The sequence below is a fragment of the Schistocerca gregaria genome, chromosome 8, assembly GCF_023897955.1.
Source record: "Schistocerca gregaria isolate iqSchGreg1 chromosome 8, iqSchGreg1.2, whole genome shotgun sequence".
NCBI lineage: Eukaryota > Metazoa > Arthropoda > Insecta > Orthoptera > Acrididae > Schistocerca > Schistocerca gregaria.
This window is the reverse complement of record NC_064927.1, coordinates 156,448,787-156,461,376: the sequence shown is the minus strand read 5'-3', so window position 1 is coordinate 156,461,376 and position 12,590 is coordinate 156,448,787.

Here is a 12,590-nt window from a genome sequence, read left to right as displayed (position 1 = left end):
GGTTTCCATTTTGTCCAAATTTTAATTAAAACTACTTCAGTCACCTACAGTTTTGTAATTTTGATCTGAAGCACTGCGTAACATCCACGATTAATGTATTAAACTAGTTGCAGACTTACGCAGTTCGTTAACACACGGCATTTCTGCTGCGAACATACACTCAGTTTCAGTTTAAAAACTGTAGGCCGTAGCAGGGTGCAATTCCTAACTGAAAATAAGACAGTGCTGTGGTTCTTACATTGTGTTAAAGCAGTTGTTACCAGTTTGGCGGCAAAATGAAATTTTTCTAAGGCGTACAAGCGAAACAAATGGCTAGTTACTATTTTTAAAAGATTATTATTACTGTCAGTATTGCGTAAGACTGTCATACTGATTACGTAAGCCAGCCATATCTGCTTAAAAAAAATACTAGCATTAATGCATGACACAAAGTGCTGGAGTTTACAACTTGTGAAACGAATATATTAATATCGTCTTTCTCACGTAGGCCACACATACTTTATACCATGCATCTGTGACAGCAAGGTTGAGACACGTACATTACATATAAATATCCCATAAAAATGTCTTGTCTTTGTTGTAAGTCGTTGCCACAATGGACTAGATATTGCCTCATTATTCACTTCACAACAAATAAATGAATAGGTTGACAACACAACACTGCAGTAACTATGTAATAGCTATTACACTGCTGTAGTGCCTACACATTACTACTACTATTGTTGTTGTTGTTGTTGTTGTTGTTGTTGTTGTTATCATTATTAGGGGCAGTGGTCAGACACAAAGCATAGTCAACCTGAAGTCTCACAAATACTGCCAGCTCAGATATCGTGTCCAGGAACCAAATGATTTGCAAACTGAGTATAGTGTACACATATTAACTTCGTTGGTTTTAAATGGCTGTGGAGGATGTGGGTGAAGGAAGTGTCGCTAGGGAGAGAAGTGATGTAGGGGAAGCATGTTTCGTACCAAATTTCTACCATCTATGTGGACTTTTAGCTTTCTTTTCTGATAAGGAGTTGTAGGTAGCATTCACAGTGCGCTACGAATTGCTTATCACTTCACAAAAGACATTGTTAAAAATAATCAATATTGTTTGTCCCACTGACTCATTATTTCCTGATTTGACAAGACACCTACAAAAACCAAGCATTATTTCTCTTTCGTCATATTAAAAGTAAAAGTTTTAAAAGAAAGTTATTACTCATTATAAAGTTTAGTTAAGCGCTGATGTTGATGATGGCAGGGGAAGGGTGGGAAAGGGGGCGGTACTTGATATCATCTGATCGCACTCAGTGGTAATGGTCTCAGAAAGGATGGGAACCACTGTTTTAAACCCACATAAACATATGATTAAAAATAAATGTCGATGTTTTGTTTCGAAGAAGACACGAAATACAAAAATTAAATTGTTAGTGTGCAGGAATCCCAATGGAAATGTTAATAAGAAAGAGAAGTTGACGTGAAACACACAGTAAAGTGGAACTCGCAGCTTGCTGTGGAGAAGGAAGGAAGATTAATTAGGGTTCAGCATCCTGTCTGTAGAGGACGTGGTGGATAGAGACGGCGCATCATCTCAGACGGGGGAAGGAATTAAGACGTGCTCTTCCAAAGGAACCGTCTAGCCATTTACTAAGATTGACGGAAATCACAGGACACATGGAGTGACTTGTAGATATAATATATATTAAGAATGTTAAATCGCAGCAAGTGTGTCACGCCTAAGGCAGTATACATTTCATGAGTCCGAGCTATGTACGAGGATTGCATTGTCGCTGATTCCAAGCGACAGTTAGGACCCTCTTACACGGGAGGCCATGCATCCAGCTGCTGAGAGCTGAAACAGTTGCTGTTACATTGGACCTTATGCGGCCTTTTCACACGGGAGGCTCAGAGCTTCAACTTGGGCTCCGGGAAATGCAGTGTTGCTTGTCAAAAGTGCGTCGCCTGCTATTCACTTCAAACGTATCTTCATGGGGGCTTACACACAGGATACAGTGTGCCTCTTGTCGCCCTCCACGCGCCGTTTCAGTACACGTTCTTGACTTAGCCAGAGTGAAATTTTACATAAATGCATTAATTACAACCATCGTATTTTTTAGGGTATTATTTCCAAAAGATGTGGAAGAAAATGAGCTTATCATATGTGAGGGATATGAAACTATCTACAGAAGTAAATCGTGGTCCTGCAGCAACTGACGAAACTAAATAGATTTATTTCCAAACTGTCGTTCTTATCACCTGTTATTCAACACAAAATTTAAGTAAACAGAATACACGGTAGTAGTGTATTATTTTATTCCATTGTGAGGTGTCAAACAAATAACACACCTTACATTGAATTGCTGAAACAATTCTGGTTAATTCGATACGTCACACGACATAGTTACGTGAAAATGTGCGCATTATTGATAGACAAAGCGAATAAACAAGCGATCATTTCGTGAATATAAACCACTAAAACTCACACTATAGCTTGCGTCACGTAAGACGGCACTTCAGCATATAATATATGGTCAGATCTATGAGGAAAATAGTAAGTATTAAATCTAATTTCGACCAGTCATCATGAGAGAAATAATAATTCATATGTTGACAACATTGTGTCCATTGCTCCACAGATTTACTCTGCGTGATGTCGGGAGGCGAGAACAACTGACACAGCTTTGAGAAGACGTGAAGTATAATTTTTCTCAGCTTCAACCACAAACCGGAGTCGTTATATTTGCTTGACAACTGCTTTCTAAACACGTCCATAAGGTGTGTGTGTTCATGTGTTAGACTGTAGTTAAGTGTAATTACTGTGCATAAAAAGATGTAGTGGCAGAAAAGACTAATGAAATCACTATAGGAAAAATGGTCAATAAGTTGTCATATTTTTGGCTATTAACGGGTATTATGAGTATAAACTAACTCGTTCAACAGTACAGAGATACTGCATTTATAATCCATTGACCAAGCAAACAATTAACCATTATCCGCAAATAACTCCAATGAATTATGACCGAAAACATCAAAACCGCCGTTATCCTGACAAGTAACAGTTACTGTCATGTTAGGACCTTATCCAGTTCATGCCTTGAAAATGACAGTGGCTTACATGTGGAAATATAAGACTTATGACGAATTTATCCAGCTGCATTCTCGCATGTTATTAGAGCATACAACATGGTGGAAGAAGCATAACTTTCCTTGGGCAACATGTTGAACAATATACTGTGCATAATTCAAAGGATACAAAGTCCTAATCATGAAGGCTAGGAAATTCTCATTATTATGTATGCAACTGATAAATTGACAAACACATTTTTTAAATCGCGAGCCTTTAAAACTAAGAAACATTATTATTTTGTTCCAAAGTCTACATCGCAATACCACCATCACTTCTATTTGAATCTGTTTCCAAACAAACTGATGGTAAATTCACCATGACAGGTTCAAGGCTTATATCCATCATTGTTTCCCTGTTAAGGAACACGGCTGGAGATGATAGATAAACGTCTGGAGAAACCCAACCCAAAACACTGGTGACTCACTGTAGCCACCTGCATTAAAACTCGCGTGTAAGAGAAAGCTGTTTATCCCAGTATTACATAGCAGAAGTTAAACTTCACCATACGAAAGAAACGACACCTGTGATAGGCTACAAAAATTCTAGTGGGTGGAGTTATAACAAGTACGACCGCTCTGATTGGCCAGAAAGAAAACGTGTGGCCACCAGCTTTGATATAGGCAAATGTAGAGAGAATAATTCGCTCTTCCTCTTGCAACAAGTCATTGAGCGTTTGAGCAAGGCGATTCGCGCCGCGCTGAGACGATTGCGAGAGTCATGATGTGAATAATTTTTCACAGGCTTATCATATCTCAGGAGGAGTTAAACTGCAAAGTCTCCTAGTACGGCGAATCACACCTAGCACTGACAAGTAACGCCTGTGAACGATTTTAGGGCAACGAGGTACGCGCTATTTCAGTCACATAGAAAGTATCATGCCAGTTAATTTAGGAGTCTCAGATTCGCTGAATACGTAGGAAATGTATCTGACTGGGGTTTAACAGTCGTGAGCGCTTTAGAGTAGATTCTCAGGTTCACAGCTCGCGCCAACAGCCACCACTGCCGCCACTGATGGAAGGTGAAACATGCGCACTCGTGCTACGCCAGCAAGTGATATTCATTTTTCAGTTGACAGAACTGCGGTTCTCTCTCTCTCTCTCTCTCTCTCTCTCTCTCTCTCTCTCTCTCTCTCTCTCTCTACATTTCTTTTTTTTATGTTCAACCATGACCTGTAGCTAAACATATTTACGATTGTTGGGCTTAACTGAAGCAGAAGCGCGAGATATCTGATTTAACGAAAAGAATTGATCAGCGACTGTAGAGTCATTAGACCCTGAAGTTATTAAAGTGTTTTTATTGTTACTTCTTTCTGATTGCTCTTTAATGACCCCCATCCATTAATTGGTTCTTTTAATTGTGAATTTTTATCTTAATTGATATATCTGGCCACAATTGTATTCAATTTGTCTGAAAGTTATCGACCCTCAGACATGGTCATCCACCATCTTACTATTGAAAGACCTTAGAATAGTTAGGAGCTTCGCGTCACAGTTCTGAACACACCGTATCAGTATTTTAGCATCTTGTACGTATTATAATTATGAAGTCAGACTTAGAGTAAAAATAAACCTTAATAGCGAAAATCTAAGATTTTCATTATTGCTAATGTATAGTTATTCCTGAACTTGTACACTAATTGCTGTTAGCAATAACGCTTCCTTTAGGTGTAACCGACATTGAGATATTGTCTGATTACATCAATGTCCGTATTGATGTGCTCTTCTGACCACTGCGTGCCTGAGATAGTATCTTCCTACCTTGGAGGCCATAGGTTCAACACTAAATTCCTAAAATAACTCACAGAGCATCCTTGTGCAATTGTAGCAGGAAGATAGATCAGAACCAAACTCATACATGTTAGATTATCTGACTGAACACATTCAAATTGTTTTCTTTCTTAATGCTGTCATATACATGATTCTTTCGATAACATACTATAACTTAACGTGAAAACGACACGATTGGAAACAACGAAGCTGAAGGGGACAGTGAGGAATACACATGCTTTGCGCTCGAAGAAAGCTTGTATCGTGCAGATAATGTCTTTCGCTTATTTATTAGTAATTTATCGCTTACCACCATCATCAGCCTTGACAACTCGCAACAAAGGGAATAAAAATTCACCAAATAACTCGCTGCGATCACGATTATTGGTCGCACTACCTATGACGCTCCATCAGAGCGCTCAGGGACTTGTGAACGGTCCTTGGCTGCCGGATAATGCGTGATGTAGGTGCGCAGAAAGAGCCTAACATCTATTGCTATCGTTCGTGCCTCCAGTTTATAAACTGTGTGGCGGAAGAGAGGGAATTTCGAGTTAAGGGAGAATGTTTCGAGAGCTATGATCACACGTTTTTTCTAGTTCGAGTTTTATGTGGACTCCAGCACGTATAGGTACTTTTCAAGTAGTTTCTGTTAAAATTAAAATGTGTACCCCTGGCAGAACTGGAGTTCACAATCCCCAGTTCAGCAGCCCAGTGCGTTATCCATTGTTGGCCTCCACCCATCCATCCAGCCTATCGTTTTGCTCACCAGTTTTCTTTCTCGGCCTGGCTTCATTGTCCTTTCTGAACTGCAAATGTAATCCAAGTGTCATTTCAGGCTGAAAATTAAGACGTTTCCTTAATTGTAAAACTTTTGTATATCGTGAATATGGACCACTGGGACTGTGATGAAAGATTATTTTCAGAAATAACTGCAAGCGGTCGCGTTTCATGATGGTAGAATTTTCATTTCACTATTACCGACTTCAAGTCGCCTAGAGACTTACCAGTTGATACACAGTGATTATTTATAGCGTTACGTGGATCGTTGTGTGCAATCTAGTATTCATTCTGGTGCACAAATCCGCCCGGAAAACACTCTTCATGTTTTCCTGTTATGTTACTTTGTCACCTCTGGCATTGCTGGTTAATGTGAAAAAACTACCTAGTTGCACCGTGTTTCGGAATCCACGTTAAACTTTAGCTCCCCCTAATTGTAGATGTACAATGATGACTTCCAGTTGTATCTAAGTGGAAAACCTATGAACCTGAAGACTACTGCCGAGAATCTCAGTACTGGCCCGTGTGCACTGTCAAAATAGGGACAGAATATAGGGTTAAAACTCAACGTGCCCAAAACCCAAAAGGTACTGGTTCGTCATTCTAGGCTAAATGCCCCGAAATACCTGGAATCCTTACAATCTTTAACTCTTAATGGGGCAAGTACCAACTTTTCTCCTTCTATAAAAAGCCAAGGAGTAATAACAGATCAAAATTGAAATTGGACTGAGCATGTAACTGCAATGTGCTAGAAGACACCAGCATATCTCAGTGCCCTACAAAAATATAAAAAACTTTTTCTTCTCGATCTGAAAAAGAAACTTACAAAAACACTTAGGCTATACTTCCAATTATTGATTATAGCGATATTTATCCTACAAGGCCTTTCTCAGGAAAACCTCATGGCGCCCAGAAATGGTAATGAATGCTTGTGTAAGATACATCTGTGATGTTCGATCCTTTGGTCACTTTTCTCCATCATATGTACAGCTGTGCAGACAAGCGCAGCAATTTCCATCTACTGTCTTACCACCGAACGCAGGCATGAACATCGGTTCCCAGCAGAGCAAAATCCTTTCTGTCCTACTGCATCGTTCAGCCATATTCGCGAAGTGCTTCTCAATAGAACATTATCTCCAGCTTTAGAAAACAGTATTGACATATCTACTGAAGCAGCAATAATGATTACCCTTCTCCCTGGACACACTCGTTACCGTTGTACATTCATCTTTCCAACCAGATCTTCATTTCCCAGTACTCTTAGAACAGTTTCCTTAAATTCCTTTTCCCCAGAAGTCGCTATATCATAAAATATCTGTTTTATACACCTATAAATTCTTTTTATATCTGCCACTATCATTATAGCTGTTATTGTCACCAATGTCACCAAGTACTGACAGTATTAACTTTATTATTTACGTACATTGTCGGTATTAACACTCAAACCATTTTAATTTATTACAGATGTTGTTGCTTAGGTAGCCATTACGTAAAAAAAGGTACTGTATGTGTAAAAGCCTGGTTCGATGTAAGAGAGGGCGTGATGGCCCTAGTCAGGTAAGGTTAAATAAATAATTGGTTGGGTGAGTCAGCTCAAAGGTCAGAGAAAGGCAACGGCTTACTACATCCAACAGGACCACGTCTGGTAAAGCGATGCGGTGTTCAACGCGACCGTCGTGTTGATGAGAGCTTTATCTTATTATATTATTTACAAAGCGCTACACAAGGTTTACCACAGTCATTTGTGCACCAGAATTAATCCCATGAATCCGTATACCTCTACACAACTACCCCCCACAATGCTATAAGCAATCACTGGAAGATGTGTTCTGATGGATTTGGAAGACAACATAACAGAAAGCCTCTTGGCTTTCTTCTGTTTCATTATGCTTGAAAATAAAAAGGAAAGTTAAAATACACTCCTGGAAATTGAAATAAGAACACCGTGAATTCATTGTCCCAGGAAGGGGAAACTTTATTGACACATTCCTGGGGTCAGATACATCACATGATCACACTGACAGAACCACAGGCACATAGACACAGGCAACAGAGCATGCACAATGTCGGCACTAGTACAGTGTAGATCCACCTTTCGCAGCAATGCAGGCTGCTATTCTCCCATGGAGACGATCGTAGAGATGCTGGATGTAGTCCTGTGGAACGGCTTGCCATGCCATTTCCACCTGGCGCCTCAGTTGGACCAGCGTTCGTGCTGGACGTGCAGACCGCGTGAGACGACGCTTCGTCCAGTCCCAAACATGCTCAATGGGGGACAGATCCGGAGATCTTGCTGGCCAGGGTAGTTGACTCACACCTTCTAGAGCACGTTGGGTGGCACGGGATACATGCGGACGTGCATTGTCCTGTTGGAACAGCAAGTTCCTTGCCGGTCTAGGAATGATAGAACGATGGGTTCGATGACGGTTTGGATGTACCGTGCACTATTCAGTGTCCCCTCGACGATCACCAGAGGTGTACGGCCAGTGTAGGAGATCGCTCCCCACACCATGATGCCGGGTGTTGGCCCTGTGTGCTCGGTCGTATGCAGTCCTGATTGTGGCGCTCACCTGCACCACTGGAGGCGGGCTGCACGATGTTGGGGCGTGAGCGGAAGACGGCCTAACGGTGTGCGGGACCGTAGCCCAGCTTCATGGAGACGGTTGCGAATGGTCCTCGCCGATACCCCAGGAGCAACAGTGTCCCTAATTTGCTGGGAAGTGGCGGTGCGGTCCCCTACGGCACTGCGTAGGATCCTACGGTCTTGGCGTGCATCCGTGCGTCGCTGCGGTCCGGTCCCAGGTCGACGGGCACGTGCACCTTCCGCCGACCACTGGCGACAACATCGATGTACTGTGGAGACCTCACGCCCCACGTGTTGAGCAATTCGGCGGTACGTCCACACGGCCTCCCGCATGCCCACTATACGCCCTCGCTCAAAGTCCGTCAACTGCACATACGGTTCACGTCCACGCTGTCGCGGCATGCTACCAGTGTTAAAGACTACGATGGAGCTCCGTATGCCACGGCAAACTGGCTGACACTGACGGCGGCGGTGCATAAATGCTGCGCAGCTAGCGCCATTCGACGCCAACACTGCTGTTCCTGGTGTGTACGCTGTGCCGTGCGTGTGATCATTGCTTGTACAGCCCTCTCGCAGTGTCCGGAGCAAGTATGGTGGGTCTGACACACCGGTGTCAATGTGTTCTTTTTTCCATTTCCAGGAGTGTACAATAAACGAAAATCCTGCTGTTTTAATTTTAGTAATTAGTGTAACAGTTGATTTAAATAATAGTGAGATCATTTTTTCTGACACCTTGCCTTCCATTTCACATTTAAGTATTTTAGTTGGAACCTTTCACACTTATTGGTCTGATAAGATAATAGATAATTAGTAGGGCAGTCTTCGTTTGTCAGGGACCGCCGCAGCTGCGGGACCACGCAAACAAAGCATGGAAACACACACAGACCAAGATGTCCTACTCACCCTTCCTCCCTTCCATCCCCTCCCCCGTCCCCATCGCCACTCCTGCATACCTGGCGTTGATAGTCGCTATATCCCTCTGTACTCACGCTTCCACTGCTATGGAAACTTACAGCGGATGGAACAGACACATTCGAGAAGTAGGCAGCGTCTGTCGTGTTCCATACTGATCCCTCCTTTGTTCTGAACAAAGTAGTCAATACATGGTAATCCCCCAGCTGTTGATGTCTTCCAAATATTCCCTCACTCTAGCAGATTGACTGACTAATTAATTAAATCGGTACCCATTGTGTTCGGCCAATTTTTCCTTGCACTCTATTGGTGGATACTAGGACTGGTATATTTGGTGGGATTCAATCCCGCAACTGCGCGGTTTTCAAATCCCTCCGGATATTTTTCCCATGCCTGCTGTTGGTGGATACTGGAAGAGTTAGGCAATATGGTAAGAAGTCCACTTAGTTGTTGTTAGCTGAGAATTTCAAATTTCAGCTCAGTCGCATGCTATGTTCTTAAACAATCTGCTTAGGAATTGGATTGGTCAATCGGGGCTGTTGTCACATCCCGCGCACTCGTATTCCGATGTCCACTTGCAGTGCCCCAGGCCAGAGAGTGGCCCAGGGCTGGTTGCCGCCGTGCACGCGCGTCTCGGTGATTGCGCTAGGTCCGCCGGCGAGGACCGCCCAGCCGTTGAAAGCGTCCGGGGATGATTGGAGTGGTGGGAATTCAGACGTTATTACTTGTCAATGATCGATATTGAAGTTTCTCATATATCTACATGTTGTTGTTGTTGTGGTCTTCAGTCTACATAAAAACTGAAAAATACTCGCAACACCTACAACCGCGGAGGCTACCCAACACATACTGAACATTAGTTTGCTATTCACCCGCTTAGAGGGCAACAAGGTTGTACCACGCCTGACCGATTCGTGAGGATTACGGACGACTCCGCAACTTAAGCTGGAAATATCAGTTCGTTTTAGTTGCTGGCTGCCTTCACCAAACACGTGGTCGGAGGGCAGAGTCATCCTAGGAAACCAGCCACATATTTATCATTGTAATTACAATTAAATATTACGATCATAGTACCAATCCTGTGACTTCCGACAACGAACGAGGTATTGGAAGTACCCTCTCCAGATGGCTCTGGCTCCGGAAATAACCATATCTATACCATTCGTACAACTGCACATAATTTTCGACGTAAAATATTTCATACCCCTTACCGCCATCGATGTGTTGAAAGTGCTACTTTGCACGTGAAATCCATCGCTCCCTTACCACCGGAAATAGTCATTTCCTTTGCTAACATTGGAACACTGAACATATTAACTTTACACTCTAACACATTCAAATTTGCAATTATGCTTTACATGTGTACAATATCTGAAAAATATTTGATATGTCCACACTCACTCTGCCTGGGTGTCTCGATTATCCAGTTCTAGGAAATCATTTGACATTTAAATCTTCCATCGAATCAAATTCGAGAATACACTGCAGGTTTTTTCATATACATACGAGAAGGAAGTTACTATACTTTCGGCTACATAATCTTGGCTACTTTTCAAGGTCACCAGACTACCCACTTTCCCCATCCAAAATACATGCACGTTTATCATTGCAGAAAGCAACTCTGTTTGTTTGTTTGCTGTGGTTTTAATTACATGCAGCTTAATTTTTATCGTATAATTTAAATCCACATCTGAATCAGCTATTTCATCCTCCAGCCTGTAATCTGACGGATACAAAGAAAGTATGTTCTGGAATTCCAATATGTACCTTATTTTTTCCTGTAAACTCTCTCTTTTATGTCTTTAACCACTTCCGTAGCTACCGGCAGTTCTTCTACATGGGGGCATTTAGGGATTTTAATTTTTCCTCTTATTTCCTGTATAATATTGTTGTTACAACACTCGACATCTTCTTGGGTATAGGTAGTTAGTTCTGCTGCACATTCTTGTCGAATTTCGGTATAGAACTTCAAGATCACAACTTTTGCAAACGAACTGCCTTTAAAGGTTGTTACTCCGTTGGTTTTAAGCACTGAAAACGGTTGTTCTCTAGCTAAGTGTATGACATCATATCTCTCACATTTCGGTATATTGTAACCACGCTTTTTAGGCAGATACAAGGACAAATAAAGTTTGATAAAGATATTTTCTGTATTTCCTTTTACGTAGTAAACGTGCTCCAAATCGCGATTTTCGGCCAGACTCCAACGTATGGGCATTTACCACTGGTGTTTACAGTAAATGCTATTATCTTGTATTCCACAGTCGTGGCCAGATTTCTCCATACACTGTGTTAAACGCCATACGTAGACCTGTCCTGCACGTCGTCAGTAGCCTCTTTCTTTTTCATCTCCAGCTTATATTCTTCCTTTATGGCAGTTGTCTTCTCCATATATTCCACTTTTTTAAAATTTACTTCGATGTCGTCCATTTCCAGTTCCCTCTTCCCTGCGCAATACGATTAACTGTACTTGAATTTAAAATTTCTTTAATGAGGAGTGGTTTAAGCCTGTGTGACAAATCCACTCTCTTTCTTGGCACTTGCGGAATAACGTTGCTCAAGTTAACCAATCCCAGTTACGCAATATAGATATAGGACACTATTGTGGAGTACAATCTTACAGACTGAGAAAAATAAGTTTTTCCTTCTTTAACATAAAAATTCTGTGTAATACTTATATCGTCTTTATTGGAGTCACATTTACGAATCTCCACGTTGTTTGTTGCTGTTGTGGTCTTCAGTCCTGAGACTGGTTTGATGCAGCTCTCCATGCTACTCTATCCTGTGCAAGGTTCTTCATCTCCCAGCACCTACTGCAGCCTACATACTTCTGAATCTGCTTAGTGTATTCATCTCTTGGTCTCCCTCTACGATTTTTACCCTCCACGCTGCCGCCCAGTACTAAATTGGTGATCCCTTGAGGCCTCAGAACATGTCCTACCAACCGATCTCTTCTTCTAGTCAAGTTGTGCCACAAACTCCTCTTCTCCCCAATTCTATTCAATACCTCCTCATTAGTTATGTGATCTATCAATCTAACCTTCAGCATTCTTCTGTAGCACCACATTTCGAAAGCTTCTATTCTCTTCTTGTCTAAACTATTTATCGTCCATGTTTCACTGCCATTCATGGCTACTCCATACAAATTATTTCAGAAACGACCTCCTGACACTTAAATCTATACTCGATGTTAACAAATTTCTCTTTCTCAGAAACGCTTTCCTTTGCACTTGCCAGTCTACATTTTATACCCTCTCTACTTCGACCATCATCAGTTATTTTGCTCCCCAAATAGCAAAACTCCTTTACTACTTTAAGGGTCTCATTTCCTAATCTAATTGCTTCAGCATCACCCGACTTAATTCGACCACATTCCATTATCCTTGTTTTGCTTTTGTTGATGTTCATCTTATACCCTCCTTTCAAGACACTGCCCATT